The 9,227-nt window shown below is 36.7% G+C and overlaps 1 non-coding gene across 1 annotated transcript; it reads left to right on the forward strand.

The window, feature by feature from the left end:
• The first annotated feature begins 579 nt into the window (after nucleotides 1-579).
• Nucleotides 580-686, forward strand: LOC141715737 (small nucleolar RNA R71). The gene has a single exon (XR_012572488.1). It is a non-coding gene; the product is annotated as a small nucleolar RNA R71 (small nucleolar RNA).
• Nucleotides 687-9,227: the final 8,541 nt, after the last annotated feature.

The following is a 9,227-nucleotide window of genomic DNA, read 5'->3' on the forward strand; positions in this document are numbered from 1 at the left end:
CTACGAATTAAATATCTATTTTTCGCATGGATCATGCGGTGGGTTTCGAAAATTCTGGTTTTTATGTTTTTAATTACTATTTCCGTTGTGTGTATGTGCTCGAAACCCGTCAGTTGCACCGTATTCTGATTGTTGCTTTCAGCTGAAGTTAGGATGATTGCGGTTATTGAGATGATAAGTGGCTGGAGCTTGTTGCTGTGATCTCTGAAAGTTACTCACAAATTGAGCTGATTCGCTAGAGATAGCACAGTGCTCAGTTTCATGTGCCCCCGCACAAAGTTTACAAACACTAGTGATTTGATTAACTCCATAATTAGACAAAGAGTCCACTTTCATCGTCAAAGCTTGAAGTTGAGCAGCTATAACAGTAGCTGTATCTACTTCCAGAATTTCTGCTACCTTGTCTTGCAACATTCTTAGCGTAGGATTCTGTATTCATTAGCTGCTATAAGCTCAATCAACTCATAAGCTTCATTATAGCTTTTGGCCCATAAGGCTCCACCAGACGCTACATCAAGCATAGGTCTAGATTAAGCGCCCAAACCATTATAGAAACAGTTTATAATCATCCAATTAGGCATGTCATGGTGTAGGCACTTCCTTAGCATCTCCTTATATTGATCCCAAGCCTCACATAGAGATTCTCCAGTTTGTTGTGCAAACTGAGTAAGAGCATTCCCGATTACAACAGTCTTCGCCATAGGAAAGAATTTAGTGAGAAACTTTTGAGCAAGATCCTCCCATTTGGTGATAGACCCTGGTGGTAGAGAATGTAACCAGCACTTTGTTTTATCCCTCAGAGAGAATGGGAAGAGTCACAACTTGATAGCATCTTCAGTCACCTCATTGAACTTGAAAGTGTCGCAGATCTTGATGAAATCCCTGATGTGCATGTTGGGGTCTTCTATAGGAGAACCCCCAAACTGAACAGAGTTCTATATTATCTGAATCGTGCTCGACTTGATCTCAAAAGTGTTAGCCGAGATGGCTGGTCTGATGATGCTCGACTGAATATCATTGATCTTAGGCTGAGAATAGTCCATCAAAACCTTAGGAATTTCTGCTTGATCTCCAATCACTACAAAAGCTGGTTCATCGACTTTCTCTTTTTCTTCCACTTTCTCTTCATTCTCAAAACTTCCCTTTGAATCACTACAGCTTCCTCCTCATCTTGATCCAGAGTTCTCTTACGAGCCCGCGAACGCGTATGCATACACACTCGCTAGAGTACCTAAAACATGACAAGGAAAAGAGTAGGTAAGTAACAATGTCCGAGTCAATGAACTTTAACGATCACTGATGACAAACACATAAACTAAAAGTTAACACCGAGTCCCCGGCAGCGGCGCCAAAAACTTGTTAGTCGCTAAACACGCGCTAAAATTCATGCAAGTATACGCGATCGTAAGTAATATAGAATTATTTCTAGTTCATTCCCACAGAGACTGGTTTAGGTTAACTATGTGATTTATGCACTTATGCAACAATGATATGGCTATTATTCAATGCTAAGATGAATAACAATTTGGATTTTGATTATACTATGATTAACTATTGAGAATTATACTAGAGAACATTAACTAAAGGATTAAAGAGAGTTGAATAATATATGACACAAACATGAGATTCTAACTTCATTCAATAGCCTTTTCGTTCTTAACCTTAGCATGTAATGGTGATGACACTAATCAGATAACACGAAACTGATAAACACCAACTTTCGTTGTACAAATATCATCCTGCCAGACATCCACAAAAGAGATAGAAGCTGAATAGACACCAATTATATTGAGACCCTTTATGTCTATAGAATTTGACAATATAACGGTTTAATGGACAAGTTATCTATCGTGATTACATAGGGCAAGTAAGATGGTTAAAATTACCTACGAATCATGCATAACAAATACATGAACCTATGCTAGCATGGCAAGTTCTAAACCCTTAAATTCACTTTCGCTTCATAAAGATTAACACGCTATCTTATAAATTCGCGACGCTCATAAGACAAATAAGCACAACCAAAATTAGGTTATCATACAATCACCACACACTAAAGCATCGAAATAAATTAACTAAAGAAATCCATGAATAAATCCGCTAGAACCCCACGATAACGATTAGCCCATAATCGGACTCATCATCAACGTGGGTTCCAATGAAAGCATGGTATAATAAATATAGTCTTTATACTGAATAAATAATAAACCAAGTATGAAACAAGAGTATAGGTTCACGAATAAGAAAACTAGCATCCTAAAGTTACAACTTACAACAAAGAATCACAAGTATAAATTAGATCTTCTTCGCCTTCGTTGAATTGTGCTAAAATGGTCTTCTTACGCCTTCTTCTTGTGCTCTGGTACAGTCTCCTTTTGAAAAACGACCTTTATTTAGGTATATATAGCAGTCCATACGTAGTAGAAGTCCTCCAATCAAAAGCCCATAAGAATCAGGATTCAGAAATCCCGACCCGGCATGGGCGCGCGCTTGATCAGCGCGGGCGCTTTGTGTCTCTACTCTTCGGGTGCGGGCGCGCACCATGACAGTGCGGGCGCGCGCCATGACAGTGTGGGCGCGCCGACCTTCTGGAGAAAATTCTTTTTTTCTTCTTTTCTTGCTGCAATGAGTTGGTCTTCACGAGCTTTATTCCTTGGACACCATCCTAACACCATATTAGCACCAAATCAATGCTAATTCACCTGAATTCCGGATTATTGCCTGAAATGCAAAAATAACTAGAAACCACATTAAAACACCAATAACTTGAGTACAAAAACACCAATTCAAAGCTTAATGGAGTGTTATAAAGTGTCATAAATGCCACTCAACAAGTATTGCAGCCAGAAACTTAATTGATTTTTCAAGTTTAGATGAAATTTTGGCTAAGTCAAAATTTACATCTCGACGGATGTTCATTATCCATCGATTTTGATCATCCGTCGAAATAGAAGAGCCTGGTAAAAATCAATTACTTTTATGGATTATTTTATACCCGATGGATAATTGCTTTATTATCATCCGTCGAATTGTCTACATCTTAGCCGTTAAAGTTCTGAACACTATCCATCGGATATACTTACAGTCTATAAGTATGTCACGACGGATAATTGACAGAATTTTGACAGTTTATTTTATTTTTAAACGGCTATTTTGGGCAATTCTCATTGGGTCTTTAATTTTTACCTTTAATTTTTATCCCATTTTATCTGAGAATACATAAAAGCCTTACTTCAAGTTTATTTTAGCTTTTATCTATTGGATTTTAATCGCAGCGGGGGCATGGCAAAACACTTTTACACATATAAAATCCAAATAAAAGCATATAAATCGTGAAATAAAAATTCGAGGGATCAAATCTAATCTTTTAAAATAATTCGGAGACAACGATCAGAGATCCTTAGCAGTTGCTCCTCAAGTGTGAAGCACTCCACCGGTATCCACCAAGAAAACGATGTTAAGGAGGAGGAAGGAGGTGGAGAGAATTGGGTTTTCCAAACTTTTTGGGTTTTCGGGTTTGATGTGGGTTAGAATAAAATAGGGTCTATAATAGTGTATTTATAGGAAAAATTTTCAGCTGAAATTTTCCCATAAATAATATTATTATTATTCCATTTATTATTCTCATTAATAATTAAAACACCTTATAATTATTAATCCTTTTTCTAAACACTTTAGAAATAATTCTCTCTCTTGATTTAATTTCCAAAAATTAAATCCTTAATTAATAATATTAAGAACTTTTCTTAATTAATTTATAATCAATTAAATCTCATTTAATCAATTATTAAATTTGCCAATTAATTATTTATTTCATAAATAAATAATTATTAGCCATTATTAATTAATTCATCCACCATTAAATCATTCTCTTTTTATGGTGTGACCCTGTAGGTTCAATATTAAGCCGGTAGTAGAAATAAATAATAATAAAACTATTTTATCATTATTTATATAAATTCTCTAATTTATTAAATATGATTAATTAATTAATCACATTTATTCTACATCGTGAGGGATACTTCTCAGCATATCGCGACTATCCGGATAATATGAATTCACTGCTTAGAATACCAAGAACCTATTCAGTGAATAGTTACCGTACAATAAACTCCTTCTACCCTACAATGTCCCGATTAAATACAAGGCATGGATCTCGTGTCAAGCCTATCTAATTCATTCACTCTGGCCAGAGAAACCTGAACTAGCATAAGTGGATCAGCCTTGAACATTCGCTTCCTTCACTGGAAGGGGTAGATCCTTTATTGATCATACACTATCTTCGTGTACAAATTCCTATACCCAGAAGAGCCCTAATAATTGTCCCTGGAGACTAAGAACTAAACCAAAGCATAGTTCAGTGTACACAAGATGACTATGATGACCTCAAGTCTAAGGATACTTGTACAACTATCACTCTGCGAACAATCGCTGACACGTGAGTGAACTCCATCAGTTGTTCAGCTGTGCGAGTCATGTTCAGTGAACTTATTCTATAATAAGCACCTACATACTAGCTATAGTGTCACCACACAAATGTCTATGAGAACAGACATCCTTCATAATGAAGCAAGCATAGTATGTACCGATCTTAGCAGATTATTAATTACCAGTTAGTAATCCTATGACCGGGAACTATTTAAGTTTAGAGTTATCATCTTTTTAGGTCTCACTATTATGATCTCATCATAATCCATAAAAAGCTTTACTCTAAACTATGGTATATCTTATTTAAACTGTTAGGTCACACACACACTGTAGAGGGGGTGAATACAGTGTATAGTACACTCAAATCGAACTTTAAGAACTTAAGTAACAGAAAACAAACTTTATTGAAACAATAAACTATGTTACAGTATGGAACGGTTACCTCTCAGTGATGAACAAATATCACGAGAGCTGCTAGGGTTACAATGAATAATCTTCTAATAATGATAACACTTATAGTGTAAACCCTATATCTGTGTTTATATACTACACAGTTACAAGATAATCGATAATTGATATGGAATATAATTCTGCTTCCTAAAATATATCAATCAGATATCTTTTCTTCTAAGTATTCCATTCTTTACGGAATTCCTTCTTCATGCATATCTCTTCTTATGTTTATCTTGATCTTCTTTCCTTTAATCAGCTACTGTCCTTATCTGATCGTCCTTCAGCACTTAAGTTCTGATATCTATCTTCTGACGATTATCTCCTGATAACATATGTACTGATATCCTTAAGTCCTGACTTCCAGTATAAGTACTGATCAACAGTTAAGTACTGATTTATCATGTTCAAATAAGATCTGAAAGCTAAACATAAAACATATTAGCCATGACATTATCAAATATATCTAACAATCTCCCCCAACTTGTAAATTAACATAATATACAAGTTTAACAGATATTTGATGATGTCAAAAACATTAAGTACAAATGCATGAGAATTAGACTAGATAACTACAACTTACAGTCCTTAAAGCTTTTACCAATTTCAACTTCTGATAACAACTTCAGTCTGTATAAATATCAGAATTTAAGCAGTTATAGATCTTCGACTTGGCTTCATCATTTTATGATCTCTCTGATGTCAGGAGTTGTTCTGAGATAGTTCTTCAACAAACATTTCTCAGCATATCTGAGTTCATCAATCATTCTCCTTTTGACATCTTTAAGCTCTGCAGTATCTTCACCAGTTTGAAAGATTGCAGCTCTGAGATCGTTGATCTTTGCTTTTCTCAACTCCTGATCTAGTCTTATGACATAAGCTTTGTCAGACTATAGATTGAATTCAAGTCCCTTAATACCAAGATATGTTCTGATATGTGCAGTATTAGGCTTCATATCAACAATATCACCATTATGATCTCTGTACTTTGGAACATATATGTTGTCAGACTTAACAGAATAAAGCCTTTTCTGTCTCTGAATCTGTTCTTTTAAGTAGTTTGCAGCAGTCTCTGTTATTCTGTCATCCACTTGAAGTAAGAAAAGTACATGCTCCAATTCTTCAAAATACTTCAATGGAATGGCATTTTGTCTTATATGATAAACCCTACCATCTGTCATGAAATACAACATGATGTATTCTTTCAAGTAGGTATGATAAACCATCTGTACAGATTCCAGTTGATTCAATCTCTCAGGAGTTGCTCCAATACCTGGTTCACTCAAGGAAGTTGGATCATTGGTAGTGTTGTGTACTCTTCTTTCATCAGCACTTCCCAATCCAGTTTTATCTCTAGCTTCCTTTCCAGTAACTACTCTTGCTTTAAAACCACTTGTAGTAGTCTTCAAAGATTGAGTCTGTTTTGCTTTAGTGAATCCTGGTAGGAGTGTCTTTGATCTATTTTCTGATATCAAGTTAACTTGAGCTCTGTCAGAGGTTACTTGCTTCTTCTGAATATCAGAACTTATAATTTCTTGACTCTGAACAACTTGAGCCATGTCAGAGGTTGTTTTAAGAACTTTTCTTGAAGTTAGAGCAAGATCATCTTTTTCACAGTAATTTCTTCTTCCTCAGGAGGTACATAAACCTTGATAGGTTCACCAACCTTTTCTTTACCCTTGGATCTTGGATCTATCTGTGGTTGTGATCTAGCCAATGTTGCTTCAGTATGTGTCCTTTCTTTGATCACAATGCCTTTGAGTTTTGGAAGTGACTTTTTACCAGAAGCTTCAGATTTAGATGTGACTTTCTCTGATTTAAGTCTGGCTTCTTCTTCCTTTAAACTTTCCAAGTCCATTCCTGGATTTTCTTGAAGAAATAACTGTCTTGACATTTCCTCATCAAGATCTAGAAGTTCATCAGAACTTATCCTTTTACCAGCAGCAGAACTTATTCTTTTCCCAGTATCAGAACTTGTCCTGTGACTAGCTTGTCTTGATGTAAACCTTCTACCTTGACTATGACCGCTACCCATTCCAGAGTATCCTTGATCATCATTTCCATCATCCTTTCCATGTAGTGTCTTGTTAGTGTTGCATTTGGACTTAATTACCTTCTCCCCCTTTTTGGCATCAGCAGGTAGTAAAAGAGAGATAAGTAATTCCACTGAGGATTGGATTTCAGTAAGTTGCGATTGCTGAGAAGCTTGATTTGTCAGAATGTCATCAATCTGAGCTTGTTGTTTCTCTTGAGTTTGCTCAGTATAAGCAATCCTGTCAATGGTAGGTTGAAAGAACTTTTTCTTATCAATTTTCCAAACTTGTTCTTGTTTGATAAAGTTCTCCTGAATCTTGTGTAGCTCTGCATGAGTAGTTGAATGAAGACCTTGTAGATGTTTAATACTCAATGCAGTGACTCTAAGCTGGGTTTTTAAATCATCAGAATTTAACATTTCATCAGCTTTAGTCCAGTGCTCAGCAAGATGTATTGTAGTTGGAACACATGAAACTGAGTTCCATTCCTTAGTCCACTCCTAACCTGCAGGAGTTTCACTCCAAGGTACTGGTGCAACCCCGGTAACAAACTTCTGTACCAGTTCAGACTTAGGAAGAGTCTGTTGAGGAGTATCTCCTGAAGGACCTGCTTCATCAGCATCTACAGTTGGAGCAGCATCACCAGTATCTCCAGCATTTGCAGCATCAGAACTTAAAGAATCAATATCTTCTGATAAGACAACAGTGTGAGTAGCAATGGAGGCTTCAGCATCCTCTAATTGCTGATCTGATACTAAGTTCTGATCAACAGCCATATCCTGATGCTCACCTAAAGTCTGATCATCAGCATCTTGATGCAGAGAAGGTGTTGTTGATAACTCTGGAGTTTGAACAGCATCAGTAACAGGTGTTGTGGAAGGATTATTTGCTGTTGGAGCTTCTAATAGAAATACTTCAGACACAACCAAGTGTTGAACATCAATATCAGCACTTGTGCCTGGATCAACAAGAGACACAGATGGTGAGTTAGCCTTGTCAGATACAGCTTCCTGAGATGGAGTTGATGGAGAAGAAGTGACTGGAGCAAATTCCTTGTCTTGTGAGATCAGAGATTCCTGATCCCCTTCCTTAGCTGCTTCCTCTTCATCATCTGAAACTGGCCTTTGTGCCCTCTGTTTCTTGTACTTCCTTGTTGACTTGGATTCCTAGGGAGTTTCAGGAACTATCATTCGTCTAAGCCTCTTGAGAAGCCTAGAACCCCCAATTTCAGAATCCTTCTGAGAAACCTCTTTCTTAGCTTCAGCAACAACAGGTTCTCTAGAAGAAACCTATTCCTCAGAATCAGATTCATCTCTCAATACAATCCTCCTTCTCTTTTGAGATGTTTGAGGGTAGGTTGAGTAGAATGAGAGGTAGGTACTGAGGTTGATGGATTTTGGGTGTTTGGAGTTGGTTGGACATCAGAGTAAACAGATCTATAAGTATCAGGATCAGCATTTACCAGGATCTGTTTTACAGACTTAGGAATCTGTAATGGTCTAACCACTTTTTTCTTAGTATCAGCATTTACCAGGTCATTAAAATATCGTTTTGCAACCTTAAAAGGTGGGGTTTGAGTGCTGACTAAATGAGGTTCATCAGTACAGTAAGTGTAAATAAGTTGACAGAATCTAGCAAAATAAACAACATCTCGATCCTCTGTCATCCTATCCCCAATAAAACCAATTATTCCAGTTGCAAAATCAAAATGAGTTTGATGAATAATAGCATACCCTATGTGCTGACTCAGAATTGGGATAACATCAAAATTTGAACATTTGTTCCCAAAAGCTTTGGTGATGCAATCAAAGAAGAAACTCCATTCTCTTCTGATATTAGCCCGTTTCAACTGTCCAAGTTTCGTCAGACTCTTTTCATATCCCAATTCAGCCATTAACTCCCGAAGGGCTGAGTCCTCTGGAATTGAGAAAGTACAATCTTCTGGAAGATGTAAAGCCATGCGTACTGTACCAGGAGTGACTACAAATGATGAATCACCCACTTGGAAGATAATACTGGGAGTTCCACGTTGACCACCATCATCAAAAAGTCCAGTCCTCCAAAACCTCAGAACTTGTTGGCTTGAAAAGAATTCAGGCTGTGTTAATGCATACCCAACATCACTATGTGCAAGAAGATCTTGCACAAAATGTAATTCAGATGGAGCTTCAGTATGATCAAGAACTGCAGCATAGTTATTGGGGACAAACTTAGCTCCATCAATGATTAAATCCTTTGGTGCCATGTGAAAAAGAAATTGAGATTCAAGTATGCCTGTTAGGTGTTTGAGATAATGTCTGTATGAAAAACCAACGT

The sequence above is a fragment of the Apium graveolens genome, chromosome 3 (assembly GCF_009905375.1).
Source record: "Apium graveolens cultivar Ventura chromosome 3, ASM990537v1, whole genome shotgun sequence".
Lineage (NCBI taxonomy): Eukaryota > Viridiplantae > Streptophyta > Magnoliopsida > Apiales > Apiaceae > Apium > Apium graveolens.